Consider the following 19523-nt stretch of genomic DNA (forward strand, 5'->3'; position numbering starts at 1 on the left):
TTCATAATTTTTCTCTTTACTTTTTTCTTCTTCCTCTTCTTTAAGAATACCTTTCAGCATTTCATATAATACTGGTTTGGTGGTGATGAACTCCTTTAGCTTTTTATTGTCTGTGAAACTCTTTATCTGCCCTTCAATTCTGAATGATAGCTTTGCTGGGTAGAGTAATCTTGGTTGTAGGTTCTTGCTATTCATCACATTGAAAATTTCTTGCCACTCCCGTCTGGCCTGCATAGTTTCTGTTGAGAAGTCAGCTGACAGTCGTATGGGTGCTCCCTTGTAGGTAATTAACTGTTTTTCTCTTGCTGCTTTTAATATTCTCTCTTTGTCTTTTGCTCTTGGCATTTTAATTATGATGTGTCTTGGTGTGGTCCTCTTTGGATTCCTTTTGTTTGGGGTTCTGTGGGCTTCCTGGACTTGTAAGTCTATTTCTTTCACCAGGTGGGGGAAGTTTTCGGTCATTATTTCTTCAAATAGGTTTTCAGTATCTTGCTCTCTCTCTTCTTCTGGCACCCCCATAATTCTGATGTTGGTATGCTTGAAGTTGTCCCAGAGTCTTCTTACACTATCTTCAACTTTTTGGATTTTTTTTTTTGCTTTTTGCTTTTTCGGTTGAGTGTTTTTTGCTTCTTTGTATTTCAATTCTTTGACTTGATTCTTGTGTTCCTCTATTCTGTTTCTGGGTCTCTGTATAATATTTTTTATTTCAGTCAGTGTATGTTTAATTTCTAGTTGGTCCTTTTTCATATCTTCGAGGGTCTCGTTATATTTATCGGCCTTTTCTAGGATATTCTTAAAAAGTCTTATAACCGTGGTTTTGAATTCTATATCCAGTCGTTTGTTTTCCTCCATTTCTTTTGTTTGTGGTCTGATTCTTTGACCCCGCATTTTCACTGATTCCCTGAGTTGGTAAGGTAGATATTTGTGCTAGGTTTCCAATATGGCCCAGTGGGTCTGCTTCCCCAGTTAACCTGAGGTGGACACTCTTGGTGCACCCCTTTGTGGACTGTGTGTACAGCCTTGTTGTAATTAAGTCTTTATTGTTGTTGGTATCACTGGGAAGAATTGACCTCCGGGCCAGTTGGCTGTAAGGATCAGCTGTGTCTATGCTGGGAGAAGCCCGGTGCTGGAGACAGCCCTATAGGATTAGACTTGCCAAATTGCAATAGCCTCTGTGCTCAGCTTGGATGGGGTGGAGTCTCAGTCTTGGCTTCCTGTCAGCCCCGCCCCTGCGCGCATGTGCGCTTTCAGTCCTCCGCCTTCCCCGGCTCCCGAGTCTCCGCCCGAGAGTCCAGACTCCCCCCACAAGAGCGTGGGTCCCCAGGGGCTCGCCTGGAACCGGGGTTCACTGCAGTCAGAACTGGGGCTCAGTGCAGTCAGAATCCTCTGACTCCCCTCCACTAGGGAAAGCCTGTGGCAACCCCCGCAGCCTTTGTGCGCACCGGCGAGCGCGCGTGTGCGCACTTTCAGTCCTCCGCCTTCCCTGGCTCCCGAGTCTCCGCCCTAGAGTCCAGACTCCCCCCACAAGAGCGTGGGTCCCCAGGGGATCACCCGGAACTGGGGTTCAGTGCAGTCAGAACTGGGGTTCAGTGCTGTCGGAGGCTTCCTTCCCCCTTCCGCCAGAGGAAGTCAGCCAGGCTCTCAGCCGCCCTTCCTCTCTGCGCGCACAAAGCCCCTTTGCCGTACCTCCAATTCTCTGTGAGCTTTTCTCCTTCCTTCTAGTTGTAGAATTTTCACTCAGCCTGCTTTCCTGTGGTTCTGGATGGTGTCCGTTCTGTCTTTTAGTTGTAGTTTTGAAATTGTTGTGCGAGGCAGCAGTTTAGGTGTTTACCTATGCCGCCATCTTGGTTTCTCTCAAAAATTTACGTATTTATATATACTTTCCTATATTGCTTTCAGAGTCATCAACTTGCTGTCTAAATCTTTCAAAATGGAAGTGTATGTATTGAGACCAAGTTTGTCCTTCCTGTCAAATTTGACAAGTCAATATGCTAATCTCTTAAGTATTTGTAATGCACCCCCCCCCCATTTTTTAACCATGTTCTATTTGTTTAAGGCAGTGGTCGGCAAACTCATTAGTCAACAGAGCCAAATATCAACAGTACAATGATTGAAATTTCTTTGGAGAGCCAAATTTTTTAAACTTAAACTTCTTCTAACGCCACTTCTTCAAAATAGACTGGCCCGGGCCGTGGTATTTTGTGGAAGAGCCACACTCAAGGGGCCAAAGAGCCATATGTGGCTCTCGAGCCGCAGTTTGCTGACCACGCGTTTAAGGGATTAAATAGGACTTTAGAGAAGGAATGACAACTTCCAGTATAGTAAAACAGTACCTTCTGTTCCTTTTGTTCTCAGAGCAACATTCATACATATTCCAACCAATAAATTTATCATTTTGAGTGAATTATTGGCAAGAACCAAAAGTAATCATACCTGTGCTGATGGAAAATGGATAAAGAGGACCCTGGCCAGTGTGGGGTTGGAACATTCTCCCATGCACTGAAAGGTGTAGGTATATTGGGAAAACCCATGCATATCTACCAGCTAACCAAAGGTGCCTTAAGGATTTTTTAGCCTAAATATGAGTACATATTCCAAAAGTTTCACAACTATGTGATTTTGAGTTTATAAAAATACAGCATGTATATGTACTTCTTGCTAAGTAAGCATTTTTTATTGAAAAATTTAAAGATCAGACAAAAAGAATAGGGAGGAATCAGGTCTAAATTCACTTTTTTTTCTTGAATTAACTGCTAAAAATATAGAAATAAAAATTTCAAAGTGTCTTACTTCATGTATTTATCCAACAGATGGGCCCTGGGGCATGCAGGAGGACTAGACTTTATTTCTGCTTTGACACAAATAGAGAGCTGGGCACATGCAGTACATGGTTAGGTGCCACAGCGAGGGGCAAGGGCAGGGTGCTGTGGGGACACCTGAGGGGGCACTTGTCTTACCCGAGATCTGGGCTCAAGCCAGGCTTCCTAGACACCAAGGCTGAGACTTCTGTACTGAACAATTCTGATACAGTAAAAAAATTGAGACAGGAGGGTCCATGTCTGCCTGAGCTAATTGAAAAACAATTCTGTAATTGCTTTGTAGTCAGTAGTCTTTTTATGGCAGCATTTTGGCCACAAATAGAAAAGAAGATGATGCTGCTGTCTTTTTCTGGCTCTAGTTGGCTTTGTCTGATTTCTTTGTACTTTACTGCTTTTTTTTCTGTGAACCCATACAAAGTCACATGGCAATTATCTCTATCCAGGGTAGTACAGGCACACCCTGTTTTATTGCATTTTGCTTTATGGTGTTTCACAGATGTTGCGGGTTTTTTTCTTTTTAAAAATTGAAGGCAAGACCCTCCACCAGCAAAAGGTTAAGACTTGCTTTATTTCGATACTTGCTTTATTGCATTACTTGCTTTATTGGGGTGCTATGCACCTGAACCTACAATATATCCGAGGTATGCCTGTGTCTGATCTTGAAGAAGATATTTTTAGAAGTTTATCTGACATGTTTTGTGAGTGAGAGGATGTAGGTAGGAATAGTGTATAACCCTGGCTTTGTTGGAGTGACTGCCTGACCTATAACCCCTTCTGCAAAAACTATCTTTCCACCGAAAGGACTGGCACCTACAGTCCTGTTTGCACAGTGTGACTCTGAATCTGGGATATCCACAGTGCATTCTTTGTAGGGCACTGACATCAGAGGCCGTGTCCTAATTTGGCCTGCAGATGTGTATTTACAATCTGGGATTTGGGTGAAAATCTGGATTTCTGATATTATACAGTAAAGTTGAGACATAGCATGAACTGTTTGTTGCAGTTCTTCAGGTGTTTCACACCTGGTCAGCTGCACACCTTTAATTACCTGCCTGGCCTCTAGGTGTTTGAATTGTTAACTCCTAATGTATAGTTGTGATTTGTCCAAATGTGAACTGGTCTTGGGTTAATCAGATTTTTCCTCTGGTCATTTTGACGTGGTGCTTGGGACACTAGTTGGTTCTCACTTAAACTGCAGACAGATATTTGGTCATGTCAATACCAAAGCAGAGAGAGCACTTCTAGAAGCAGAAGGCAAATGTTCCAGAATGAAGTAGCAACACAAGCTCCTGTAGCCCAGAGAGCGTGTGAGTGTGTGGATATGGTATCTGATTGACTTCCCACCTTCTGGCTTTGGTCTTTGGAGGTCTGGCTATCCTTCCTGTCCTGTGTGCTGTGGGATACCTCTAATGCCTCACCCAGGAGCCCATCGTACTTGAGTTCCTCAAGTGGATTTTTCTTGTCTGAAACTAAATGAATCCTAATTAAGAGTCTTTCACATGCTTTTCATGAATTTTTTGTTTGAATGGGGAAGTGGAACTTTAGGTTTCCAGTAATTTGTCATGAGTACTCTAGTTGGGTTAAAACAAAATGTTTGTGATCATTGAATAGGATATTCGAGTTGACCATTGGAAACCTTGGGACTACTCTGTTGAATTAGCAGAACAAAATCTTGGCATCATTGAGTAGCGTTTTGAACATTAGAAACTTTTGGGTTCAAGACTTCCTAAAAAGTTGTATCTATTCTTTTTTTTTGAATATTTTTTAAAAATTGATTTTAGAGAGAAAGGAAGGGAGAGGGAGAGAAACATCAATGTGAGAGAGAAACATCAATTGACTGGCTGCCTCCCATATGCCCCCCAACCAGGGATTGAGCCCACAACATGGGTATGTGCTCTCATCAGGAAATGAAGTGGAGACGTTTCTGTGCATGGGATGATGCTCAACCAACTGAGTCACACTGGTCAGGGCTATATCTGTTCTTACATTGACATATTGAGATTCTACTGTGTTTCTGAATAAGCTATAACGTTGCCTGGCTTCTTAATCTTGATATTTAAATATAGCATAATATAATATTTTATATTTATAAAAATATATTTGGAGCATAATAAACTAAACACCAAACCTACAATCCAATTTAGGAACTGTAACATTGTCATCTATCATGTGTTCCTTCCCTGCCTTTTCATCCTAACATAACCATTATACTGGATGAATTTTTCACTCATCATTCCCTTGCTTTTATTTTCTCATATAAAATAATTTTGTCACATATGTCCCTAAATAAGATATATTTTTTGTTTTTAAGCATTACACAAAATGGCTTTATGTCTGTGTTTCCCAACTGCACATCATGGCACACATTGAACTTGAAAATATTGTATGGTGCCTTGGGATATGTGCTATCTAGTATGTCTCACCTGAGACTCTGGCTACTCCAGCTACTGTTCACACACAGAACTAAAAGGTCAGTATTTAGGGCATTTGTGACCTAGTTCCTGATGCACACGACTTGGAAAGCATTGCTGTATGTAGTCTCCTTAATTTTTGTTTCTAAGATTTATCCCTGTAGATGCAAGTAGCTATAGGTATTCCTTTTCACTGCTGGACAGTATCTCTATGTGAGCACACATGCATTTCCATCTTCTTCTTAGATCCCCTCTTTGCTTTTCATTTACACTCAGGATTACATCAGCCTACCATGACTTATGGAAAACTGCTGAATTTGATTTAATGTTGTCCTAGGATTCAAAGAGGTGCTGTTAAACTTTGGTTTTAAAACTCTGTTTAGTACTAGATTTGATCTCGGAGTAGGCAACAAGAGTCAGAATTAATTTCATCATTGTATAAGATACAATCTTCTCTATTTAATTATATTATCAGGACAGAGTAGCAATATGTGCCAATGAATCACCTTCAGATCAGTGGAAATCTACTTTAGACAAGCAAACTAAGGAGTACTGAATTAGGAAGATTTTATAATGGCATCAATGTTTTTGCTATCTAATATGCATTGGGATCTGAAAGGAGTAATATAATTATTTAGTTCAGCAATGGCAAATAGATTTCACTTCCTGCTCCAGGTCCGTTTTATTGGTACTGTTTGCCTGCAGTATTATTGGAAAAGTGTTTTGAATCCATGTCAGGGCTATTTAGTGAAAAATTCAGTGATTGGTTATTACTGTTTACCCTGGGTATGCACAATGGGAATATGGACATACATGCTACATACTTGCCTTCTATAAACTAGTGTCTCCACCTGCCTCTCCTTCTATCATTATCTTGAAGATATATTGATCATCTGAGTGATATTTAATTTGTAGCATACCCCTTTTGGAAAACCATATTTATAATTGAACTAGAGGCCCGGTGCACGAAATTCGTGCACAGAGGGGGGATTCCCTCAACTCAGCCTGCACCCTCTCCAATTGGGGACCCCTTGTGGGATGTCCAACTGCTATTTTAGGCCTGATCCCAGGGATTGGGCCTAAACCGGCAGTGAGACATCCCTCTCACAATCTGGGACCACTGGCTCCTAACTGCTCACCTGCCTGCCTGCCTGATTGCCCCTAACTGCCTCTGCCTGCCAGCCTGATCACCCCTAATTGTCTTCTCCTGCAGGCCTGATGTTGCCCCCAACTGACCTCCTCTGCTGGCCAATTTGGTTCTCATTGGTCGGTTCTTACACCAGCATCAAAAGCTTCACCTCTTAGGCAGCCATTGGCTCCCCACAGCACCCAGATTTGGTTCTCATTGGTCGGTTCCTATGCCAGTCAGCGTCAGAAGCTCTGCCTCCTAGGCAGCCATTGGTTCCCCATAGCACCCACCTTTGGTTCTGATTGGTCGGTTCCTATGCCAGTAAGCGTCAAAAGCTCTGCCTCCTAGGCAGCCATTGGCTCCCCACAGCACCCACCTTTGGTTCTGATTGGTTGGTTCCTATGCCAGTCAGCATCTCCAGGCCTATCTCTGGGCCTGATCAAAGAGGCGGGGCTTAACAGCAGCCCCCAAGGAGGCTGGGAGAGAAAGAAAAGCCTGGCTGCTGGCGAAGATCAGAAAGAAAGAGGCAGAGAAAGAGAGAGGTAAGTACACTGGTCAACAGCTTCCAGTGAGGCTGCAGATCAGACCCTGACTCACTTTCTGGGTCTCAGCCATCTGAGCAGTCAGTGCTGGGTCGCCAGGCTACAGCTGGGCAACCCAGCGCTGACTTCCGGATGGTCTGCCTTTGGTCACAGGCTCGGCTCCTTCCCAAGTCCCAGGCTTTAGGCTTGGGAAGCCCCCCCGCCCCCTCTCTGATCACAGGCTCAGCCCCTCCAATGACCTGCTGGGAGTGACCTGGGTGCCGAGGAGGTTCCCGGGATCCAGGTATGTATGCAAATTAAACTCCATCTTTGTTGGGTTAATTTGCATACTCACTCTGATTGGCTGAGGGCCCGGAGGTACTGTCAATTTATGTTTCTCTCTTATTAGGTAAGATTAAAAAGTCATCTCTGGCCGGTTTTGCTCAGTGGTTTGAGCATTAGCCCATGGACCCAAGGGTCTCAGGTTCAATTTCCAGTCAAGGTCCTGTACCTCAATTGCAGGTTCAGTCCCAGGCCCCAGTTGGAGTTTGTGCAGGAGGCAACCAATCCATGTGTCTCTTTCACATTGATGTCTCTCTCACTCTCTCTCTCCCTCTTTCCTCCCTTCCACTCTCTCTAAAATCAATGGAAAAAATATCCTCAGTGATGATTTAAAAAAAAAAAATCGAAGAACATCACATAACTGTGCTCTGTTCTTTGGCCATTTATTATGGTCTCTAATTACCTTCACCACAGGATGCTTTTCTTGAAAGTATCCAAGATATGCCACTCCTTTGGTAAGGCATGTTTTACTATCGTTATTGATCCTCAAACTGGAAAGTAGATAAAATACCATTTAGTAGCCTCAGTTTCAGGGCTTTGAACTCAGCTTTACATAGATACATCTTGTCCCCTATAATGTAAAACAATTAGAGTAACAAACCTTTATTTTTTCTAGAGGCTATTAAACATTATTTTCAAGATAGTATCTTTTTTTGTCCTTCATTTATGAATGTTTGGTCAGGAAATGGTTGTAAAAAGCTTCAAATCCCAATTGAATAATGAATTCGCAAAAGTAGCTGCCAAGTGTAAATACCACTGATATACATTCATGTAGAGGATAGTATATAAATAACCAGAAAAGCATAGCAAAGGTCAATCAATTATGTATAGGTCAGAATGCTTTCCATCTGGATTGAGTCATTTTAGCAAATGACATCATGTGTCCTTTGGAGTCTATTGTGAAATGTGGCTTGAGTCATTATAGATTGGCTTCTCAGTGGTAAGGTTTACTCAGAGAATGTATTGGACTCTGTGGGAGCAGATTTGCATTATTAGGGTACAGTGATGAAGGCTTCTTATTCTGAAGAAAACCTTTGGGCTCCATCCACCAATTTCTAGTTTCTTATCCCTCTTAGTTGATTTTTTTTTAAAAGAACTTGAAGACAAAAAGAGTTGGAAATGAGCCAGATGCTCTGTGTATAACTGCAGTGGATATCTTTCCATGAAATTGCCAGCAGGGAATCAATAGTAATAAATCTGGCACCCTTCTCTTTTAAGTTTATGACTGCTCTTGTGGAATATGGCTGCTTGGACCTGTAAATTTGGTTTATAATTTCTACTTGATTTGATGAGGAGGGGTCACACCAGACTGCCAGACTCTAGAGTGACTGGCAGGATGGGATGTTGTATAAGATGGGAAGGGATGTTGGCATTTTCCAACAGGAACTGAATTTAGCTTGTAGACCCAGTGATGAACGGAGCTGCCAACTTCAGTCATTTCTGATTAGTCAGGGCTTGAAGAGGTAAATGTTACTTGACAGAATTAAATGTGTGATTTTTCCCTCCCCTCAGGATATTTTGGAAATGTTAAAAAGTTGTTGAATTCTTTTTAAAGTAGGATGACTTAGAATGAAGAACGACTGAGTCAAAAATTGCTGTCATGTTTATAGGCATTTATAATTTGAATGTAAGTTTGATTCTGAGTCCTGGGAGAGAAGCAGTCTTGGGCATTCTTAGCAATGATGAAAGGAATGGTCCTTGCCTTTAGAGAGTTTATAATCTGGTGGGAAGACAGATATGCAGACAGATTGCCACAGTATAAAATGATGGCTGTTCTAAGAAGAGATATGTGTAATTCCACTCAGTATTGATTTTTGATACTTACGTGTATTACATTATTCTTTACTTATTTCTCAGATGGCTGAGAAATATGCTATACTTACTATTATGAAGGTATGTTGAGAGTGAATGCTCAGCTTTCAAGATGACTACTCTGTATTTTGGCAATTCAGAGGCATATAGCTGCCCTGCTCTTAGGATGGTATTATTATTATTAATCATTCTTATTCACACAACACAAAATCCTTTACTTCTACATATACAGCAAAACAAATGGTTAAAAGAGGAATAAATAGATCAAGTTAAATTGTTCTTTGTGGTATTTAACAGCTGATTTCAAGGTTTTGTCTTCTTTCCCCGACTCTCCTGGTTGGCTGAGATTACAGTCTGTGGGCAACGACCCAGAGCTGATTCATTGTGGCATAGACAGCACGAAAAGGGCCTGTTACACCAATCTGCCCCTCTTAATCAGGACAAAACAGTGCCGCCCAGCAGATTTCTGCTTATACTTCCTTTCTCAGAAGTATTCCTAGAGAGGGGGTTGTGAATGGGGCATGAGTTGGCCAATCAATGTTTGTCAGACCTTTGATCTTATTATCCAAATATAACCATTATCAATATAAGTGATAATACCATACCTGCTATTTTTGCAATGTGTTTTTTTTCCTCTTAATAATACCATGATTTTTATTTCATGTTATTAAATATCCTACTACATAATTATTAATGCTTACATGGTATTCCACTTTTTGCTTGAAATTTAGGATTTCTAGGTTTTACTATCACTGATAGTGCACTGGCAAACATCCTTGTAGCTCTATCTTTTTCAGAATTCTTTTGACCTTTTTTCTTTCATTTTCATTCTCCCTTTAAAAACTATCTGCAAATAGCAATGATTTAAATACATAACCAGATATTTAGGTCCTCTCTTTAAACTGAGTCTGAGGAGAGCAATTATTTGGTAACTGAGATGATTTAGGTCAGTGGTCGGCAAACTGCGGCTCGCGAGTCACGTGCGGCTCGCGAGCCGCGGTTTGCCGCTCTGTTGACTAATGATTTTGCCGACCACTGACCTAGACTCTTGATTCCAATAATTACAGGCTGTTGTTGTTCCTTGTGACTAAGCCCCTATCCCAGTGGTCGGCAAACTCATTAGTCAACAGAGCCGCAGTTTGCCGACCACTGACTTAGATCATATCTACAAAATGCAAAATATCTTACTGATTGGGCAAAATGAGAGAAACAGTAATTTCAGAACAGGGCAGGGAGGAGGAAAGAGACCTGTTTTCTGATGGAATCAATTTAATCAGTTCAGTTAAAATGGCTTAATTGGCCTTTACAGGTTTGGTTATGGGGATCTGGCCCTTTGCAGGTATGCTAATTTTCAGAATCACTCCGGCTAGAAAAAAATATATATTTTTTTGTCTGTCGTTGTGTTTCTTTTTATATAAACGTTGTCAAGTGAGGGTGTGAAGGCAGTTCATCTCACAGCTCATCTGTCAGAACGTATCGCAGGCAAGTTGAGGTTGAAAGCCTGGCATGCACACCAGCTAACAGCAGAAGCTGCAGAGCTCTGGCTACCGGGGAAGTAAAAGGGAAAGCGCTGTCACCTGCCCCACCTCTGCCATCATTACTGTGGCCTTAGGGAGGGGACTGATGGCGCCTTCCCTTGTGTGAGGACTAACAGTGGAACAGCAAAGCTGTGCCTAGGGCAGAGAGTTCTGGTACTTGCTGACTACATTACCTTTTATAACAGGATTTTAAATGTCAGTGCTTTTTCTAGTATATATGAGGAATCCTAATTGAGAAGCTGATCCATATGCTTAAACTATATCCAAGTGTGTGTGTGTGTGTGTGTGTGTGTGTGTGTGTGTGTGTGTTTAATGTTGCAAAATAATGTTAATTTTTATGGTAAATTTTTTATGGCCTGCTCTCTGTTCTGTGCCAGAGAAATTGAGGGCAGTGGAAACTGATGGGTGGTGAAGATAAAAGAGCAGTGTTGACCTTTCGGTAAATCATTCATCATAATGCTTCATCTGTAAGTGGTTTTCCAGGGGTAGCTCCTATTTGCTAATCACTACATTTGACTCTCAATCATCAGGGGCTGTTTGTTCTGTTGTGGATTACCTTTTCCTTATTTTTATAATTTTGGTTATTGTTATTAGTAAAGCTATTTCATTCCTATTAGTTCCTCCACCAGAGGGGGCTTGTGGACAGAGAGAGGCAGTGGGATTTAATAATTTAGTTACTTTTTGCTGCTCTTCCTTGTGACTTGTAAGGTTTCTCCCCAGTAGCTGAGATGGACTTTAAGCACTCCATTCATCTTCTCCTTTGAGTCTTATTGTTGCCAATGAAATTAAGTTACAAGGTGACTATCTTTACCAATGACTACAGAATAGAATAGTTAGCTGGTGTTAATGGGCTGGTACCAGGATGCCTTTTGGTTTCCATGTTGATGGAAGACCCCTCAGGGGAAACCAAAGGGGAAGGAAAAAAGAGCCTCTTAGTTCAACTCTAGGTCAAATACTAGAAACTGTGAAGTTTATTATAGTGGAAGCTGTATCTGTATCCTAGACCCAAAGTGGATGCACAGCTGGGCATCTGACAGAATCAGCCTCATCAGCATAGTGAACATCTGTGAGTTCTTCATTTCTTGATCCTTCTGCCTGACTCTGGCCAATTCATAGCCATCAGAAGCATTGTTAATATAGAAGGCCCCGTTAGAGCTGAATCAGCCTACAGATATGGAGGTCAAAATGGACACATCCTGGCATCTGGTCTCTGTGAAGACATGGTGGGGGAGAAAAATAATTTTCTTTCTACCCTTCTAAGTTCTTCTGGCCGGTCTAATAATCAAATTGACATAAGACAGGTTAACAGGAGGAAATAACAAACTTTATTATGTATGTACAGACAGGGAATCCATAAAAATATTGGGCCCTTGTTGATGTGGCTCAGTTGGTTGGGCATTGTCCTGTGCATTGATTGCTGGTTAGATTCCTTGTCAGGGCATGTGCTTGGGTTGCGGGCTTGGTCCCCAGTGGGGAGAGAGGGAGCTTGGGGAGTTGGTTGGTCAGTGTTTTGCTCTCACATCAGTGTTTCTCTTTCTCTCTCTCCCTTCCTCTCTGGGCCAATATATATATCCATCCATCCTATATAATAAAAGGCTAATATGCAAATTGTCCCCTCAACTGGGAGTTCAACCGGGAGTTTGACTAGGGGACAGGGCCAGCCCCACCCCTGATCAGCCCTCCTCACCCCAATTGGGGCGCCAGGCCCTAATCAGGGTGGGTTGGCTGGACCTCACTAGTACACAAATTCATGCACCGGTCCTCTAATATATATAATATTGGGCCCAAAGACAAATTGGGCAGATGATTCTTATAGGCTATGTTAAAAGGGGTTGGGGTATGGACTTCAAAGGGATGGTAGGCAATTCACAGGTAGATGAGAGGGAGAAACAAATTCTTGCTAGGCCACCCAGAAACAAGGGGATACAGAGGGAAATCTAATAAGCAGACTTTGGTGGGTCCTCCCTGTCTGCCACCCTTAATTCATATTATGCTGAGAGGATAGTTGCTTAAGCAGGTTTTTCTATCAAAATTCCTTTTGTAGGTGAGGGGGGAGGAATAAAAGGATCTTCTTGGGTTTCTTCCTTCCTTCCTTCCTTCCTTCCTTCCTTCCTTCCTTCCTTCCTTTCTTTCTTTCTTTCTTTCTTTCTTTCTTTCTTTCTTTCTTTCTTTCTTTCTTTCTTTCTTTCGAGAATCAGCTTAAAATAATCAATATCCCAAAAAAAGCAAGTTTTGGGGTGGCAAACTCTGCTCCCCCTCAACACTTAGGGGAAATATTCTGCCTTATGACTAAGAGAAATTGACTTTTGTCTACCAGGAAATTGGTCCAGTTATAGTGCTATGTTGATTAGCCCCACAGAGGTTGTTTCTTAATTATGTACTTTAGGGTCTATTAAGTTAAGGGCTGTGTCACCTCTCTGGGGACAGAGAGTATTTTGGTATTTTGACTGCAATTAAATGTAAATTGGCGACACTAAGAGAAGGAAACTAACCAAAAGTATTTTGCTATTTCTTTATTCCTCATCAAATACAGTGTCAAGCAATATCCAGATATTAGCAGCACTCTGCCTGTCCCCTGCCTGAGCCTGGGATTCTTCCATTGGTGAGTGATTGGCATTGCTCATTTAGTTGACGAGGGTAGATTGATGGAGTTGTTGCTGGTAAATTGCAGCCAAACCTCTCAGGGCATGATCATGAAGTCATTCTGGAAGTCTGTGTGTGGTGGGGTGGAAATGGGGGTGCATGGCCCTTTTTTTTGTTTTATTGAGGTACAAAATATAGGTTTGTGACTGCTGCCAGTCAGAACACTTTTTCCTCATTTTGGATAATGAAAAACAAAGTTCTTTATATTCTTTTATAGAAACACACACAAATAAGAAACATGATTGCTAAACACCAGTTTCTTTTAACAGGAAATTTTCAGAAGTTATAGTTTTCCTTCCTTTGTTAGAGATAGAAAGCCAATTTATTTTTTTTTTTTTTGCGGGGGGAGCACTTATATCCCAGAAAAGCAGGCAATAGTCATAATCTGTTAACACTAAATGCTTCTTATGAGATGTAATAATTCTGACATGGTGGTGATGTTTTAGACTTTTGAAGGAGGCTTTTTGCAAGTATCCATAACAATATGGATTTTTGCAACCCTGCCTATTGAAAACTAGAGGCCTGGTGCACGAAATTCGTGCATGGGGGTGTGTGTCCCTCAGCCCAGCCTGCACTCTCTCCAATCTGGGACCTCTCAAGGGATGTCCAACTGCCCATTTAGGCCTGATACCGGTAGGATCGGGCCTAAATGGGCAGTCCGATCCTGGTAGGATGGGGACTAAATGGGCAGTCGGACATCCCTCTCACAATCCAGGACTGCTGGCTCCCAACTACTCGCCTGCCTGCCAGCCTGATCACCCCCTAACCACTCCCCTGCCAGCCTGATTGATGCCTAACTGCTCCCCTTCCAGCTTTTTTGCCCCTAACTGCCCTCCCCTGCAGGCCTGGTCCCCCCCAACTGCCTTCCCCTGCAGGCCTGAGTCCCCCCCCAACTGCCCTTCCCTGCAGGCCTAGTCGCCCCAACTTCCCTCCTCTGCTGGCCTGGTCACCCCGAACTGCCCTACCCTGCAGGCCTGGTCCCTCCCAACTGCCCTCCCCTGCTTGCCTGATCGCTCACAACTGCCCTCCCTTGCAGGCCTTGTCCCTACTAACTGCCCTCCCCTGCTGGTCATCTTGTGGTGGCCATCTTGTGTCCACATGGGGGCAGGATCTTTGACCACATGGGAGCAGCAATCTTGTGTGTTGGAGTGATGGTCAATTTGCATATTACTCTTTTATTAGATAGGATAGAGGCCTGGTGCCCGGGTGGGGGCCAGCTGGTTTGCCCTGAAGGGTGTCCCGGATCAGGGTGGGGGTTCCCTTGGGGCGTGGGGCGGCCTGGGCAAGGGGCCTGTGGTGGTTTGCAGGCCGGCCACGCCCCCCGGTGACCCAAGTGGAGGCCCTGTTATCTGGCATTTATTTATCTTCTATAATTAAAACTTTGTAGCCTTGAGTGGAGACCAAGGCAGGCCAGGGTGTGCGGAAAGCTTGGCTTCCTCCATTACTGGGGAAACCCAAGCCTCCTGCTTGCTCTGTGGCTGCAGCCATCTTGGTTGGGTTAATTTGCATACTCGCTCCTGATTGGTTGGTGGGCATGGCTTGTGGGTGTAGCAGAGGTATGGTCAATTTGCATATTACTCTTTTATTAGATAGGATGCTGATGCAATTGAGTGTAACTTTTCTGCCTCCCTGCTCCAGACCCACAACTCACCTTGATGCTTGCCCCCTTCTCCTCAAGACTCAGAGAGTAAGAAGAATTGTCTGTCTCTTCAAATTCGTTTCTGAATGCTCCCTTTCCTCTTCTGCCCTGTCTAGATGGTAGCCACTGGCCACATGTGCCATTACATTGACAGTTCCTCAGTTACTGGCCTCACTTCAGGGGCTTGATAGGCACATGTGATCGCTGGGTACCTTAGTGGACAGCATGGATGTGCAACATCCCATCACCATAGAGAGTTCTGTTGGATAGCACTGCTCTCTTATTCTTGGCTTTGTCACTGCTTCTCTATCACCTCTCAGGGGGTGGCTGTTTTTTCTCAGTGTCTGGAGTGAAGTCAGTGTCCTCTCTCCTCTCACTTCTAGACAACTTCTCTTCTCTTCATTCACAGAGCACTTTTGCAGCACATGCCAGCATCTCTCCTCCTGCTACGCCTGTGTATTTATTGGTGGTTTACCCCCCTGGTTGACTCTCTCATTCAGTCACTCTCCTGCTATCATTCTTGGTAAAAACATCCACATAGAATGCTCCTATGTGGCCTCTCAGGCCTGCAATATCTCCTTCTCTACCTCATGGTCGTACCCCAGACCAGTGGCTCCCAGGCGAGGAAATCCCACTCTCCTAGGGAATATTTGCAAATATAAGAGGTTCTGCTGGCCTTTTGAGGGCAGGAGCAGAGGGTGCTAAATGGCATTCAGTGCATGAGGCAGTGCTACTCAAGGAAGAATTATTTCATCTGAATGCTATAGTGCCCTTGTCAGGAGACACTGCTAGCCTTCAGAATGTGTTTCAGAGCACTCCTCTCTGCTTTCTGACCACCGTCTCCTGTCTTCCAACTTCTGTGAATGCCAACTCACAGACACCGGCATTCCTACTCCAACTGGAGTTCTTTGACCCCTGTGGCCTCTACTCTATTGACCTACTGCTTTTGCGTACTGTTCGTCATCCCTCTCATGCCCTCATTCTTTCCTCACCCAGCTTAGGTGCTATGGTTAATCTGTTCTTTGCGAATCCTCCTTCATCCTCATCTGGCAAAACTCTGACCCTCACTTGGCTTTCTTGTCCATTTTGGGCCTGAGTGTGGTTGAATGGGGAGGAACACAGAACAATGCTGGACCACCTTACTTTAATTTTATGTCCACAAAATTAAATGGGTCCTCTGCTCTACTTGGCAATCCTATATCATTTACCTAATATTTCTACTCTCAGACATCTATGCTATACCTTTTCCTATACGTCAAACCTCCAACTTCCATCCTCAATTTCCCCACTCATCTGATTCCCCAAATTCATGTTTCATTGGGTAAACAGAAACAATCAGAGCAAACTACCTTGTCTCCTCCAGCAAATCCACACTCTGACCTGTGTCCGCGCCCAGTGTCCCCGTCTCCCTTTCTGGCTGGTTCTCTGCATGAACTGTATTAAACCCGCAGTAGCTCCCCATCTTCCTCAGAATTAAAGCTCTTCCCTTGGCTATATTGGGGCCCTTCAGGATTTGGCTCGTATCACTCTCCTGCTTTCGCCCCTGGTCTGGCCGTACTGATTTTCTTGCTGTTCTTCATATGTGTCAAGCTTATTCCCATCTCGACCTTTTTGTATTTGCTGTTGCATCTGGAAGTCTTTTCCCCTACACATTTCTGTGCCTTACCTCTTCATCACACTCTGGTTTCTGCTCAAATGGCACCTCCTTAGAGAATCCTTCCGTGACCACTCTGCCTATAATAGGTGTCCCCTCCCCAACATTCTCTAGTTCCTTTCCCAGCTTTATTTTTCTTCACAGGACATATTACTATCTGCCATCATGTTGTAAATGTGCTTATTGTCTGAATATAACTTCTACAAGGATAAGGAATTTGCTGTCTTGTTGGCTTCTGTATCCTCAGTGCCTAGAAAAGTGTTTAGCACTCAGGGTAATTATTGATTAACCATTTAACACATATTTGATAAATGAATAATGAATAAATAAAGCCTCCTGACTCCTGTGACAAAGATTCTTAATTTGTCATGCCTTTACCACTCTGAGCCACATGATGACTCCGTCTTCTCAACACTTCTCACCACTTGAAAGATTGGGAAATCTTCTTTTGTACAATGTCCCATAATATCACTTGGCTTTCATTTGCTATAAACACATAATTTACATATTAATTCTGCCTTTGTTCTTTTCTCACTAGCCCATAACAATTAAAATAGACCATTACTCTGCCACACTATGAGTTTTTATGATGTCATATCAAAGTCTCCATTAATTAAATATCTTAATAAATTAAAGCCTTGTTCGATGACAATATCTTTCAATTGCAAATCATCTTCACTGAAGAGCACAGTGGCAGATGTGGGACAATTTTAGCATTAGGACATGCCAACCTAACAGCCAGATGTGCTTTCTGACACATTGAAAGTTAAAAGCTGTCACTTTAGGTAATCGTTTGGTGCCAGTGACACTGAGAACATAACAGAGTCCATGGGAGAAAAAAGACAGACGCAGGCACTACTATTGGGAAGCACAGCTCCATTATCAGGTTGTCATTTAAATTATTTAGAATGTTAATTGGATAAAACCACGAATTAAAATAATTATCACAGAATGTTTGGAGCTATGAGACGATGTCTTTGGATTTCAGTTGGAGAGACACTGACCTGAAGGGTAAAGTTCAAATTTCTTAGCTTATGGCGCTAGGCCCTCATTTATCTGGAGGGTGAGTTGGAGTGGAAGGTAGTGAAATGACATCGGGGAGAGAACAGACACTAATGCAGTGGTCTAAGTAAAAGATGACGAGAGGCTGGGGCCGGAAAGAAGGAGCGTAGGAAAAGAAGAGGCAGAATGAGAGCTGCATTAGGTAGAAATGAAAAATAATGGGGAGAAGGAAGCACATAAGCATCAGAGGTTCATGACAAATGGAATCTTTTATGTCCCTTTAAAGATAAAGAATGAAGTTGTGGATTGGCCACCTGAATTTATTTATTTATTTTTTTGGACGTGTGTGTGTGTGTGTGTGTGTGTGTGTGTGTGTGTGTGTGTGTGTTATTTGCATAAGGATTTATTACCCTATATCTTTAAGAGAATATACAGTAGTTTGCTAATGTGTCTAAATGACTTATTGAGAAGAGCCAAATTACGAGTCTAAGCTAGATATAGCAGTGTTTGTTGTGGTGTGCAGTATTTGGTACATTTTGATAATCCATGACTTTGGGGGAATTGTAGATTAACATGATTGTTGACATAAGGCCAAATATATTAGGAATCACATAAAATATAAAATGATTCCTTTTATCTGTCAACAGACAAAGATTATTAAGTTTGATGGAGAAAGGGGAACAGCTATATTCTCTTTACAAACTGTTTACCAAGGGCACACCTGTTTAGGATAATGGGATGGGAAGATTGAAAGAAAATAGATGGAAATTGATATACTATACCATGCAAATACCTTTCGAAAGAAAGCTGTTGATACTGTATCATTATCGAGAAAATGTACTTTAAAAAGTATTATTGTAGATACAGAGTTATTACTTAATGATAAATAACAATTTACCAGGCTGGTATATTAATTTCAAACCTACATTACCTAGTAGAATCATTTAAAGATATAAAAAGTAAAAATTGACAGAATCATCAGGAGGTATTGAAAACATGGGTAATTATTATCAGCAGTTTTAAAACATACATATCAGATACTGATAAATCAAATTAAAAAATTGCAAAGGATAAAGAAGCTTTAATTATCATACCCTATTAGCTTGATCAAATGGACATATATAGCACTTGGAACTCCACTAGCCGAGAATATACATACACAAAAGGCCTTACCACTAATGAATAAAAATGATATGAACCATGTTTTTTATCTCAGAGAAAAAGGATTGGGAGGCCAAGAACCAACAGACATCAAAACCTCCATACATTTGGAAACTCAAGATTATACTTTAAATAATTCTTGTCAAGGAAAAGTGGTGATGAAAATTATTAGGTTCTTTATTTTAACTCTTGTAGAGTACAATTAAAAAGATACAGTGAGGGAAATTTATAGATTCACAAATGCATATATTAGAAATTAATGAAACTGATTATTAGTGAGTTAAGCATTCAGCCAAAAAGGTATGGAATAACAGAGTAAGTCAAAATAGAGGAAAGGGGTAATACAACATATTGTAAAAACCAATGAAAAGGAATAAAAAGGAATAGTAGAGAAAATCAACAGAGGAAAATATGGTTCTTTGGAAAACTAAGCAAACACATAAACATCTGGCAAACTTGATCAAAGAGAGAGAAAGAGAGAGAGAGAGAGACAGAACATGAATAGTATTAGAAATGAAAGGGGGACTAGCTATAGCTACATAGTAGAATAAAAGGTCAAAAGAATATACTATGATTGACTTTATGGTAATATATTTGAAAATGTATCCTATCTAATACAGAGAGAACATGCTAATTGACTACCACGCCCTCAAAGATGGCGGTGCCCACAGCCACAAGATGGCAGCACCCAGTCACCTCAGCCCTGCCAGGGCGGCAGGTGCGTAGCATGGCTGGGCCCGCCCCCAGGTGGGTCTGGCTGCTCTGTGCGCCTGCCTCCAGAGTCCCACAGTCCCCTCAGCCCCCCAGCCGCCAGGGCTGGCCCAGCCCGAGGTGCAGGCAAACCTCAAATGG

At 42.3% G+C, this 19523-nt stretch overlaps 1 protein-coding gene across 9 annotated transcripts in view; it reads left to right on the forward strand.

The window, feature by feature from the left end:
* FHIT (fragile histidine triad diadenosine triphosphatase) overlaps positions 1 to 19523 on the forward strand; it is a 1390165-nt gene that overhangs the window by 268704 nt on the left and 1101938 nt on the right. For 7 of the 9 annotated variants that reach the window (XM_080674359.1, XM_080674366.1, XM_080674362.1 and 4 more), the window contains one exon: positions 13106 to 13174. The exons of the other annotated variants lie outside the window; for them this stretch is intronic. The gene's annotated coding sequence lies outside the window, so the exon portion shown is untranslated. The remainder of the gene's footprint in view (positions 1 to 13105; positions 13175 to 19523) is intronic. 9 annotated transcript variants of the gene reach the window in all.

Source organism: Plecotus auritus, assembly GCF_963455305.1.
Source record: "Plecotus auritus genome assembly, chromosome: 6".
In the NCBI taxonomy this organism is placed as follows: Eukaryota; Metazoa; Chordata; class Mammalia; order Chiroptera; family Vespertilionidae; genus Plecotus; species Plecotus auritus.